The sequence below is a fragment of the Vombatus ursinus genome, unplaced genomic scaffold, assembly GCF_900497805.2.
Source record: "Vombatus ursinus unplaced genomic scaffold, bare-nosed wombat genome assembly UNPS02007284.1, whole genome shotgun sequence".
In the NCBI taxonomy this organism is placed as follows: domain Eukaryota; kingdom Metazoa; phylum Chordata; class Mammalia; order Diprotodontia; family Vombatidae; genus Vombatus; species Vombatus ursinus.
Window position 1 is genome coordinate 8,665,348 of NW_020947062.1, and position 14,526 is coordinate 8,679,873.

Here is a 14,526-nt window from a genome sequence, read left to right on the forward strand (position 1 = left end):
GAAGGATGGATGGGTTGGGTGAGGTAAAAGTCAGAAGCAAAACATTTTGAGAATGGACAGGGTGAAAGGACACAGAGAGTAGAACAAACAGAGGAGAAATATGATGGAGGGAAATACACAGTAATCATAACTGTGGGGAAAATTTTATAGCAAGTTTCTCTGATAAAGATGTCATTTTTCAAATATATAGATAACTGAATCAAATTTATAGAAATAAGAGACATTCCTCAATTGATAAATGGTCAAAGGATATGAACAGGAAGTTTTCAGATGAAATAATCAAAGGTATCTATAGTGATCTAAAAAAATGCCCTAAATCACTATTGATTAGAGAAATGAAAATCAAAACAACTCTGATCTACCACCTCACATCTATCAGATTGGTTAATATGATAGAAAAGGAAAATGACAAACACTGGAGTGGACATGGGAAAATTGAGATACTAATGCTCTGTTAGTGAAGCTATATACTGATTCAACCATTCTGTAGAGCAATTTGGAACTATGCCCAAAGAGCTATAAAACTATGCATACCCTTTGACCAAGCAATATCACTACCAGGTCTGTATCCGAAAGAAATTAAAAAAAAAAAAAAAGGAAAAGGACTTATATGTACAAAAATATTTATAACAGCGCTTTTAGTGGTGGCAAAGAATTGGAAATTGAGGGGATGTCCATTAGTTGGTGAATGGTTAAACAAGTTGTTGTATATGAGAATGATGAAAATAAAAAGCAGGATGCTCTCAGAAAATCCTATAAAGATTTACATGAACTGATGCAAAGTAAAAAGAGCAGAACCAGGAGAACATGTTTACAGTAATAGTAATATTGTAAGATAATCAACTGGGAATGCCTTAGCTATTCTTAGCAATACAGTGATCCAAGACTATTATGTAGGACTTACTAAAAAAAATTGCTATTCATCTCCAAAGAAAGAACTGGAGTCTGAAAGCAGATCAAAGCATACTTTTTCTTTATTTTTCTTGGGTTTTTTTTTTTGTCTGTGCTTTCTTTCACAACATGACTAACATGAAAATATGTTTTGCATGACAGCACATGTATAAACTATATCAAATTGCTTTCCTTCTCAATGGAAGGGAGGGGAGAGAGAGAGAATTTAGAATTCAAAAAAATTTTAAACAAATGTTAAAAAATATTTTTACATATAATTGAGGGAAAAACAAAATATTAACTTAAAAAAATAAATCCTTAACATACTACATAAATGTCCATCATTATGATAAGAATAAATTGACATCAATCAGCAAAACCTGAACAAAATAACACAAGAAATAATTAAAGAAAACTGGCCAGAATTTCTGAACACAGAAAACAAAATGCCAGTTGAAAGAATCAACAGACTGCTTCTAGAAAACAAAACAAACAAAAAAAAAAACAACTATGCTCAAAACTCCAAAACACATAATGGTTAGATTTATTCCCTTGGCAAACAGCAAAATTGGCAAGCAACCAGGAGAAAGACTTTAAATATAAAGAAATAACGCAGAGAATTTGAATAACACAGAGAAACTTGGGTAGATTTGTATATATTGATGGAGAATAAAGTAAACAGGACCAGGAAAATAAAATACATAATGACTACCACAATGAAAACCAAAAGAACAAAAAAAGTGATACTAGACACTATCTACTTAGAAGGACAAAGCTTGGCCTTAGAGAAAAGGTTAAGACGATGTACTTCACTCCTTTCATTGGTGAAGTGAAAGACTATGGGTGTAGAATGCTATTTCACTGCAGTTTTATTTGTTGTTGTTGTTTTCATCTTTGTTACATAGAAAGATTATCTGGGAAGGAGAAGGATACATTTGAAAATGAATGCAATGTAAAAACAAAAGACACCAACAAAAAAATATACATGAGGCTTCAGTCAAATGTAAATTCTCTGGCTATTCAAAGTTTTACTTTATTTTATTTTAGAATATGCCATGATTAAAGTCCAGAGTCAGTGTAAGATCAGTTTTCAGATATTTCTGTAAATACTTCATTAACGAAGCAGTAATCTGGTTTATTTAAGCATTTGCTGGTCACAAGTCAATAATGAGAACAAGAGACAGTGAATCTGGGCATGTTGCCCAGATTATGACTGGCAGTTGGATAGGCAGCCCATTGACTTAATCAGTCCATCAGTACATACATCTTATGGAAGCATTGTAGCTAGTATTTTGTCACAACCAGATTTTGAACTCAGCGCTCCTTGATTCGACTTCACCATGACCCCTCCCATGTTCTCTTTACTTGAGGACAGGACCCATCCATTACACGTTGTGTTTCTGGCTCACCACCACAACCTGTGGATCACAGATTTGGTGGATAAAGTATTGGACTTGTAGTCAGGAAAAACCTAACACTCCATATCCTCACATGGGGCTCAGCACATGACGCTTCAGACAACTTTTCACTTAGGCCCTCTGGGAGGTATCTGGCTACCTGCCCCCCCCTTTTCAGTTCTCTTTAATTTGTTGTCTTTCATCATTAAGATACAAATTCCTTAAGGGCAGGGTTGTATTTCTTTTTGCTTGTATTTGTACTGCTAGTGCTTAGCATAGTGCTTGGAACATAGGAAGGGAGGAAATAAGTACTTATTAAGTGCCACTATGTTCAAGGCAATATATTAAATGCTTTATAAGTATTATCACACTTGATCCTCCAAACAACTCTGGGAGGAAGATGTTATTATTATTATGATTTTGCAGATGAGGAAAGTAAAGCTGATAGTCACTTGCCCAGGGTCGCATAGCTAGTAAGTGTTGTTATTCAGTTGTTTCAATCATATCCAACCCTTCATGACTCCATTTGGGGTTTTCTTGGCAAAGATATTGGAGTGGTTTGCCATTTCCTTCTCCAGCTCATTTTACAGATGAAAAAACTGAGGCAAACAGGGTTAAGTGACTTGCCCAGGGTCACACAACTAGTAAGTATCTGAGGTCAGATGTGAAATCAAAAAGATGAGTCTTCCCGACTCCAGACCTGTTTCTTTATTCACTGCACCACCTAGCTGTCCAACTAGTAAGTATCTGATGCTAATTTTGAACTAAGGTCTTCTAGACTCCAAGTCCAGTTCTCTATCCACTGCTCCACCTGACTGCCTCATATTAAGTGCTTAGTAGATGCTCCATCTAGCTAGTCATTTCCTGTCAGGTAAACAACTCAATAACTGTCAAGAAATTTTTCCTTATGTTAAGCTTAAATCTGTTTCCCTATGGCCCTTTTCCATTTGTTCACCTCTCTGGGACCAAGCAGAACATGTCTAACCATTTTTCTGCATGACATTCCTTCAAAATATTTGAAAACCACTATCATGTTCCCCCTAGGGTTTTTCTTCTTCAGGCTAAAAATCTTCAACTAAGCCTCTATCCTACTGAATGGTCTTCAATTCTTTTAATCATTCTGCTTACATTTCTGGGATGTCTTATGCTTTGTCAGTTCCCTAATGGAATTCAACCCAACAATTAAGTGCCCATTATAGGTAAGTCACCAAAAGCACCAGAACAAAAATGGTCCTTGTCCTCATGGAGTTTTCAATTTTCTGGAGTATTAGCAGGAAAACCAGAACAAGGTTATTCACCATAGTGCTTCCTGCACCTACCCAGCAAATGAAGAAACTGAAAGGTATAGGGGAAAGAGTACATTGAATTTGGAGGAATTAGAATCCCAGCTTGGTTATTTATCTGTGACCCTCGACAAGTCTGTCTTCCATGGGACCTTGTTTCCACATTTTCTAAAAGGAGGGGATTGGACTAAGGGGTCTCTAAGAACCTCCAACTTTAAATCTAATGGGAGTTGAAAACCAAACCAAGCAATACCAAACTAAGTCTCTAACTGTTGCATGTTAAGTTTGTGAAGTAACAATTTCACTGAAGTGTTGTCTGCATGGGACTAATCCAATTAAATATTTTCCAGATGGAGCTAATGTATATGTTAAGCCCCATTATTTTCACTTTAAAAAAAAACTGTCTTCAATGCAGTTTTTATGGTGCTGCTTAAATAATTTAATTAAACTCAAATGGCATTATAGAGCCAGGTATAAAAAGGAGGCAATTCATCTCTAAAGCTGACATTTGTTTCATAGTTAATTCAATGGTGCCTAATTATCTTGCTGCCTCCTCCTACAACTAACACTAGTTACCAAGAACATTGCCCATAATTATAGTGCAGCCAATGTAGCTAGCAACCTTGCAGAGATAACATGAGTAATGCTCAATATTCTCCCCATCTCCTACTATGTCCTGGAATGCCCCTGGGCATAGGAGAAAACAAATCTACTTGTTTTCAGAATCTACTGCAGCATGGTACTAGAAATGGAGTCAGAGAATCTGCATTCAAGCCTGATTTGGCTACTCATTAACTCTGTACCTTTAGCCAAGCCATGTAGCCTCTCTGGGCTTTAATCTCCCTGGTAAAATGAAGGAGGGAAGACTGGAAGAGAAGACTTTTCTTGTAGTCCTGGCATTCTATGGTCCTACAACATCAGACCTTACAAACAACTACATAATTCTAAGTCACCTTCCAGCTCTAGAAGGATCCAGTCCTAGAATTATAAAGTCCTTCCAGCTCTGACATTCTACGTTCTATTATTCTAAGGCTCCTTCTAGCCCTAACATTCTATGCTCCATTATTTTGTCATTCCATTCCAATACAATTTCTTCTCTCCATTTGGGGACAAGTCTGCTAGGAAAATATTTCTTGTCCTGTACCACCACAAAAGCCACCTCTGATAATCTGATTCTAAAACTTTACCAGTTAAACATAAAGTTATTGTTTTCCTCCCACTCTTACTGAAGATTAAATCAATTTTGAAAACACAAAAAAATTTAAATCTCAACCTCAAAAATCTCATCAGGAAATAAAATAATCCATGATTCTTGTCATATTTGAGCAATTGTGTGTGTGTGTGTGTGTGTGTGTGTGTGTTTAAAGCGATTGTAATGGGTGATTTCTCTTTCCAAGAAAGTTGGGTTTTTGACAAAATCCATTGCTTCATTTATTTTGAAGTTAAAAGGTGCAGAACTTCTTGAATGCTCCAAAATTATATCCAGGCTACTTCTCATGCTCCATCCTTTATGGTAATTTCATTAGTAAGACATAGCTTTCAACCATATCAAAGATAAGTGTTTCTAAAGCCTGAAGAGCATTCGTTTAAATTTTAATTTTCACCTAAGAGACTTTGAATATGTTAGTATACAAAAACAAAGGTAAGCAGTCTGGATCCTGAAAAAGAGTTGAGATAATGTACCTCTATTCCTCCTTTGGAGAGATGGGGGATTATTGGCTAAAAGAATACTATGTATTACTGCTTGGCACTACCTCAATGACACTCATGCCTAGTCAATTCCCAATGCTCCCAGTGCTCCCAATGATCTATCTTATCTGCTACTATTCATGTGCTTCTAAACAAAGTCAGAGAAAATCTTGTTATGTAATCTCAATTGTGCCCTTACTACCCCAAAGCAATAATTTACTCCTGCCTAATTAATTCTTTATTACAATTTTCAAAGAAGTTGTTCCAAACCACCTCTTCTCTCCTCAAGACTCCCATACTATCTCCTCTCCTTAACCTCTTAACAATCTCACCTCCCAGAGGCTGGTTGCCAAGAGATCCCTCTTTTCCCTTACTCCTCAAAATCTCTTCACATCATCCCCTCTGTTTTCCTCCTTTTACTTCAATCTCAGATGAAGAGATGACTTTTTTCAAAAAAGTCACTCCCTCTACCTGTACCCTTGATCCCATCCCTTCTTGTCTCCAAAATATTATTGCCACAATCAGACTATCTAACTTCAGTCTCTCCCTATCTACTGGTTCCTTCCCTGGTCATCTCAAACTCACCCAAGTCTCCCCCATCCTTAAAAAACTCATATTTGACCCTACCATCCCTTCCAGCTACCATCCTATGTTTTTCCTCCTTCTCACAGCCAAGTCCCTAGGAAAAGCTGTTGACTCTCCTGGCCTCCACTTCTTCCCTTCTCACTCACTTCTCAATCCTTTCCAATCTGGTTTTCCTCATTACTCATTACCTGGAATTGCTCTCTCCAAGGCTACCAATGGTCTTTTGATTACCAAAACTAAGAGACTTTTCTCAGTCCTCAACTTTTGTAACTTCTCTACAGCCTTTGATAATTGGTCTCCCTCACCTCCTGTGTTCTTACAATACTCGCTTCTTCTCCTACCTGTCTGGCAGGATCAGGATCCTTTTCTGAATCTTTCTCAGGATTCTTTGCTGCATCATCATCTATATCATGTCCCCTAACTATGAGTAAATCCCAAGGCCCTTTCCTGGGCCTTTTTCTTCTCTCTCTCTCTACATTTTCTCTCTTGATTACCTCATTAGCTCCAATGGACTTAATTACTACCTCTACACCAATGACTCACAGATCTATAAATACAGTCTTATCTTCTTTCCTGAGCTCAAGTTCCACATCACCAACTGCTTAAGAACATTTATCTTAAAAATTATTTCATATTGTTAAAAATTGTTTTTATATGAAATTGTGGGAAAGTAAAATATTAAAAAAGATTGCTTTTAAAAAAAGAACATTTAAAACAAATGTTCTAGGCATCTCAAACTCAACATATTCCAAACTGAGCTAATTATCTTTCTACTCTTCTTCAGAATTTCCCCATTTCTGACAAAGATACCACCATCCTCCCACTCACTCAGACTCACCACCTCAGAATTATTCTTGCTCCCTCATCTCATATATCCAACCCACTTCCATTTTTGTTTCTACAGCATCTCTTGCATCCATTCCCTTCTCTCCACTCTCTAATTCAGGCCCTCAATCACCTCTTACCTAGATTATTGCATTCACCTACTAATTGATCTCTGTCCCAACTTTTCTCCCCTCACCAATCCTTCCTCTACACAGTTGTTAAAGTGATTTTCCTAAAGTTCTAGTATGGTTCCATCACTCTCCACTCAATAAAGTCCAGCAATTCTCTTTTGCTTTTAAGTAAATGCAAACTCCTGTGTTTCACAATTTATCTTTACTCTACTTTTCTAGACTTATTAAACTTTAATCCCATCCATACACTACAAAGCCCAGCCAGACCAACCTCATTGTTCCTCACATTCAACACTAACTCCCATCTCTGCTTTTTCACTTGCTTTCCTCCCTGTCTGAAATGTATTCCTCAACTCACCTCTGCTTGGTTTCCTCAAAGCTCAATTCAAGAGAAAGCTTCTATATGAGATTCTAAATTATTCATGCCTTTCCTGCTCCCTCAAATTATCTTATATTTATTTTGTAGATATCATGTAAATACTAATAGATATACATATAGATGTAAACATAGACAAATATAGATGTAGATATAAATGTGTTTCCCCAAATGCAATATAAGTTCTTTGAAGGCAGGAACAATGTTTTTGTCTGTTTTTCCTGTATGTCTGATACATAGTAGGGACTTAATAACTGCCTGTTTGTTGATTAATTGGTTTTCTAAAATTGCTTTTATTTTCTCTTATTTATTCTATTCTTTTTTAAAATAAGGAATATTCTCTAGTAGAAGAGGCAGAAGGGATGTATTCAGAAATGGAGTTGATATAGAAACAAACAATATAAATACAAGTTTAAAAATTTAAAAAAAAAACCAAGCCAGGTCAAGAATATTATAGAAAGGCCTCAGGATTAGCTATCAGAACCTTGGAAGAATAGTCTAACAACTTGTATTTATTGAGCACCTTAGTATAAATGCTGTAAGAATAATAATCATCAGGGGCAGCGAGGTGGCACAGTGAATACAGCACCAGCCCTGAAGTCAGGAGGACCTGAATTCAAATCTGGCCTCAGACCAAATACTTGACACTTACGAGCTGTGTGACCCTGGGCAAGTCACTTAAGCCCAATTGCCTAAAAATAAAAAAAATAAAAAATTCACCAGCAGCAATAATGAATATACATTTATACAATGCTTCAAAATTTTTTAAGATGCTTTAAATAGGTTTCCTCAGTCAGTCCTCACAAGTCCTCACAACAAGTCCTAGAACATAAATAGGTGGCACAAGTATTATTATTTTCATTAAATAGAGGGTAAAAGTGAAATTCAGAGATGTGTGACATATCCAAGGCCACACAGCTAGAAAATGGTTACTACATAATCAACAAAGGAAAGCAAATGATCAGTGGCGTAGGAAACCAGCAGATATTGCCAAAAAGCCTCTGATAAGGGCGCCAGCTTCTCTTCCCCTCTGAACTTTCCAGTCAATATTTCATGAACTGGACCTTACATCAAAGCTACCTATGTTGAAAAGAAGAAAGATAGCCAGGTGAGATCCATTTTTGGCAGAGCAGTGCAGTGCCAGGGAGACCAGTGACTGGAATAGCTTCCCCTCTGTGTCTGTGCCTGTTGTCCCCTATGTTGTGTGTGATCTCTAGGGAAAATCTCAAATGAGGCTATAACGGAAACTATTGGAGGTCTTAGGTTGGTTGGTTGGTTGGTTCATTGGTTAGTTGTTGTCCTTCCTTCTCAAAGAAGACCAAAATAACATCACTATGCTAGAGCCAAGTTTCAGTGTGTCCAACTGTGGCTGATCAGACCAATAGGAGCTCGAAATGCTCTACCCCAGGTTGGGCACAAATAGTCAGTGTGAACATTCGGAGGTCTTAGGCACACAGAGCATTAAAGAGTTGGACAATAGTAACCCTGTAACATAAAGTCATTTAATCAATCAATAAATATTTGTTAAGTACCTACCATGTGCTAGGCACTATGCTCGGTTCCGGGGACAGAAAAAAAAAAAAAAAAACTGAAAATCACTGCTTTCAAGGGGTCTGCATTCTCTCAAAGAGGCAACATGGAGACATATAAGTATACAGAAAAATGGACACAGTAACAGCTGCGTCTTTGACATCATCCTCTGAGCCCTCCCCTAGTCCCTTAGCTGTTCCTGTGCCAGAGGTCATGAATCTCTGATGGTCAGAAGTTTCTGGACCCTAACAGCGGCACAGCTGAGACTGTACCATTATCTCTCTCTTTTAGAAGCGTGTTATTACCTTGGAGTTTGCATTGAAAGGCAGGACACCGTAAGGCAAAATCATGACTGTGCATACATAGCTCTTGCCTTCAACAGCTGAAACATCAGTGAAAACTGCCAAACGAATGGGTAAAAAAGCAGTGAGAAGTGAAAGAGGGGTCTTTATTAGGCAGCAGAAAATAAACAGATCTGCTACAAAGAAGCGACAAAAATAACGGGGAGCTTCCCGTCTGGGGCATCATGAAAAAGAAGAGAAGGTCTTGGCCCTCAAAAGCTTACAATAAAATTAAGAGAGAAAAAAAAGAGTAAAACAGCATTTTAAAAATTACAGCAAACAGAATGTAGCTGAAATCTCATTACAAGCAATAATAAAGAGCTGTCCCTGTTCTTTCTCTGACCTAGAATTTTGTGGTATTTAAGTTCTGTCTGGATTAAGTTGGCTCTAAGGTTTTGTTTTGTTTTGTTTTGTTTTGTTTTTTTTAAAACAGTTTGTGGTTGTAATGGGATTTAACCCAGGAATATATGTTGAGTATATCCATTCTGAAAAGACACAGTTAATGGATTACAGAGGGGTAAGTTTAATCAAGGAAATGAGTTGGTTTTTTTTTTTAATTTTTAAATTAATCTACTTTTTTCAATTAACAAGGATTTATTTTGTCTCCCTCACACTCCACCCCTTACTGGAAAAAGGAAAGAAAACCCTTGTAACAAATGTGTATAGGCAAGCCAAAATAATTTCTCCCCTTTGGCCATGTCTAAAAAATGTGTGTCTCATTCTGCATATGTAGTCCATCATTTTTCTGTCAAGAGGTGAGTAGATTTCTTCAACATCAGTCCCCTGTAATCATGCTTGGTCAATGTGTTGATCTGAGTTACAGTTATTGTATAAATTATTCTCCTGGTTCTGCCCACTTGAGTTGGGTCTTACAGGAGTCTTTAAAGAGCTGGAAAAGAGACATGCTTCAAGATAGGGGGAATAGTATGGGCAGATGTATGATGGTATTAGGAAATTATGAGCAGATTCTAATGATGGGTTCCCAAATGCCATGCCTGGGGGTGAAAGCCCTGGCAAATCCTACCAAATTAGAAAGACAGATGTTGAAATAACAACCATAACTGGACTTCCTGGAGATGGGCTATACGCCTGCCATCTAAGAACCACTCTAGCTAAGTTTGGAGGAGTTGAGCACCAGGCTTGGTTATCAGGGAATGAAAATTTTCAGTCACAACTCTTATATTCTTTCCTCTAAGACCATTGGAAGTCATGATCTATCAGTGAGAGGAGAATTATTGTTTGTTGTTGTTCAATCATTTCAGTCAAGGATGACTCTTCATGACCCCTTTTGGGGTTTTATTGGCAAAGATCTAGAGTGTTTGCCATTTCCTTCTCCACCTCATTTTACAAATGAGGAAATTGAGGTAAACAGGATTAAGTGACTTGCCCAGGATCCCTCAGCTAGTAAGTGTCTGAGGCTGGATTTGAACTCAGTAAAATAAGACTCAAGGCCCAGCATTTTATCCACTATACCGTTTAACTTCACTATATGAAGAGAATAAGAATACACACAATAAAATCTTCAATCTCTTGAAGTTAAAAACAGAGGAAATTGTTCCTTCCTCCAGGAAGAAGGACGGGCTCTAGAATCAGAAAACCTGGGTTCAGATCCCACTTCTGATGTTAACTATCCATGTAACCTTGGGTGAGTCACTTAATCTCCCTGGTCCTTAGTCTCCTCATCTGTAAAAGGAATAACTGGTTTAGATGACTCCTGAGGTGCTACCTAATCTTAGGCTTTGATCTTCCATCAGTGATCACCCTTCTAACTCAGACCTGGCATCACCCTTTGTTTTGTACCTCTATGATATATTTATCATATTTTATTTTCTGTTACAGTTCTCTGTATTTGTGTTTTATTTCTTATGGGTTCTAAGAAGATAGAGATTATGATTTATCTAAACTATATAGCTTCCCTAGCACCTACCACAAAGTTCCAGACACAGTAAGTATTCATTAATTGGATAGAACAAGTGGATTGTCCTATGAGGAGCAAAAGATGAGATAGCAGGGCCAGTTAATGGCACACCTTGAAGTTCAATGCAAGACAGAGGAGTCCATCACTTCTACATTTTATTTTAGTGGAAAGAGCACTAGATTTGGAATTGAGACCTGGGTCTCATAACTCTTTCCTTTCCTAGCTGTGTGACCATGGGAAAGCCACATTACCTCTTTGAGCCTCATCATCTCCATCTGTAAAATGGATATAATATAATATAATGGATATAATTACCTACCTTGCTGAATTTTTCTTTTTTGTTCTTTTGTTTTTGTTTTCTTTGCTAGACAATGGGGTTAAGTGACTTGCCCAGGGTCACACAGCTAGTAAATATCAAATGTCTGAGATTGAATTTGAACTCAGGTCTTCCTGACTCCAGAGCCAATGCTCCATCCATGCCACCTAGCTGCCCCCTGAATTTTTCTTAAGGAAATGTTTATAAACATTAAAGATCAACAGAAATGAGAGTTATTATAACAGAATAAAACAAAAGAAAAGAAACACAAATAAAATAGGAAAAGGAAATAAAATTTTAAAGGAAGAGGATAATTTCCCCCCTTCCTCCTTCAACTCTCCTCTCGCTCATCACTCACCACCACTAAGCTGGATTTAAATTACTGAATGTTTTCGCCAATCTGTAGGAAATAAATTATTTTAACAAGTGGTAAAATTTGGCTCTTTCTCCAAGCAGAAGGCTCTGCCCTGCAGTCTTCTATCCCTTCCACAGAAAACTCTAAGCTATTTCTGCAGATTCCTTTTCTTTCATTATATATCTGGAATTTACATAATCTCCAGCAAATAAAAAAAATACAAATGCCTTAGTCTTGCATAACTGTGGTTCAGTTTCTATTACACTTCTCAGGGGAATTAGCTTTTGATTACAGAGACTAGCCAAAACCATGGCTCTGTTGACTGCCATGGATGGTAGAATCCAAGGGAGGAGGCATTATCTCATCAAATGCAGCAATGCAAAGAGGGAAGCTTAAGACTGATAAAGGGAAGGTGACTTGACCAAGGTCACACAGCTAGTAAGTAGCAGAGTGGAGATATGAACACATTTCTTCTGATTTTAAATCCAACATTTTGCCATACTAGAGGGCTGAGGCTACAAGATGGGACTGTGGATAAATTAGACTGTGTAAAATCATTTGGCTATCAATTTTTTCTAGTCAGGAAGTAGGTATTCCCACAATTTGATTTTTTCCATATGCACCTCTTTCCATTCCTTTTATTTTTATGTTGGCTATCCTTTAGGGGCAACACAGTGGATAGAATGCTAGACTTAGAGTCAGGAAGACTCATCTTCTTCAGTTCAAATCTAGCCTCAGACATTAGTTGTGTGATCCTGGGCAAGCCATTTAACTCTGCTTGCCTCAGTTTCTTAATTTAAAATGAGCTGAAGAGGGAAATGGTGAACCAATCCAATATCTTTGCCAAGAAAATCCCAAATGGGGCCGTGAAGAGTTGAACATGACTGAATAGAAATCTTTTAAGTGCCTACCTGAGTCTTTGCTTGAAAAATAATACCTAAATCTAATTAGGGAATGATTAAGTTAGCCATATGTGTGGACATGTGACACAGGTGGAACCAGGGGTGGGGAACCTGTTCAAGACCACATGTGGCCTACTAGGTCCTTGGGTGCAGCCTTTTAACTGAGTCCAAGTTTTACAGAACAAATCCCCCTAATAAAAAGATTTGTTCTGTGAAGTTTGGATTCAGTCAAAGGGCCACACTTGAGGACCTAGAAGGCCACATGTGGCCTCAAGGACATAGGTTCCCCACCCCTGTTTAGTCAATCTATTTGGTCCAGTGGAGAAAATGCTAGACTTGGAGTTAGGAGTCCCCAGTTTCACAGCTCTTTCATTTACCATCTGTGTGACCATGGACAAGTCACTTTACATCTCTGAGCCTTAGCATCTTCATCTATTAAATGAGTACAAAATAAAACATATGTTACCTATCTGACAAAACTTTTCTTGAGGAAAGCATTTTGTAAACCTTAAAGATCAATAGAAATTATCATTATAACAGGATAATAACAATAATTATTATTGTAGCATATTATTATAACAAGATAAAACATGGGAGAGAGGGAAATCACAACTCCTGAAAACCTTCCCCTAAGACCATGAGGAGTTGCGATCTGTTTCATCTCTTTAAGTGCAGAAGAAATTACTATTTCCTCCAAGAAGGAAAAATCGGTCTGGAATCAAAAGACCTATGTTCAAATCCTCCTTCTGATGCTTACTACCCATGAATCTTCAGGCAAACCACTAACCCTGTGGTCCTCAGTTTCCTTATCTGGATGAGATGATTGGGCTAAATGATTTCTGAGGCCTCCAATATGTCAGAAAAGAAGATGCATATAAATGGAAGGAGGGCCCATCTGTAGTAAATAAACTAGTGGAGTTGGCAGTTTTCAACACTGAACTCAGAGTCACCACAGGACCTGAAACTGAGTCCCATCTTTGCTATTTACTAACTGTATGACCTTCCCACCCAAAATACCAATGTAGAGGGGGTATACCCTTCTGTGGAGGATTTATGGAAGGATCATAGCATCATGGATTTAGAGGTGGAAGGGATCCTAGAGCCCATTGGATCCATTTTACAGATAAGGACACAGAGGTTCAGACAAGTGAACTGATTTATCTAGGATCTCACAACTAGTAAGTGTCTGAGGTAGACATGGAGAAGAGCTGCTCAGAATCAGAAGGCATAGATGGTTTGCAATCCACATCTCTGGAGGGAGTGCCCTTGGTGATGAAATCTCAGATCCTACAAAGCATTGAAATATTTGAATATATCTATCTATAGATACATAGTTCTATATATCAATCTAAAATTAGAAGTGGGGCTTTCCTACTAGAATCTAGTGTCAGTGGGTAATATAAAAGCCAAAAGCTGAAATTAAATTCAACAGTGTTTGTTGAGCATCTATTCTACTTATATCTTCATACACATAAACCAAAAGCCCTCTCTTGCAACAAATAATTCATACATTAGTCATGTCTACTCAGAGATGAAGCATGACTGTTTCATCATCAGTCTTCCAGATAAGAGGATCATAGAATCATATAGAATTAGGGGCTGGAAGAAAGCTTAAAAGCTATCTAATCCAAAATCCTTAATTTACAGATGAGAAAACTGAGGCCCTAAGAGCGTAAGCAACTTGCTTAAGGTTAGCCAAGTAGTGACGGAGGTGGTGATAGTAATTATAATATAATCATGATAATAAGTAAGTAATAAATAATGCTAGGTAGTGCAGTGGACAGAACTCTGGTTCTGGAGTTAGGAAGACCTGAGTTAAAATCTAGCCTAAAATACTTCCTAACTGTGTGACCCTGGGCAAGTTACTCAACCCTGTTTGCCTCAGTTTACTCATCTGTAAAATGAGCTAGACAAGGAAATGGCAAACCACTCCAGTGTCTTTGCCAAGAAAACCCCAAATGGGGTCACAAAGGGTCAGACATGGCTG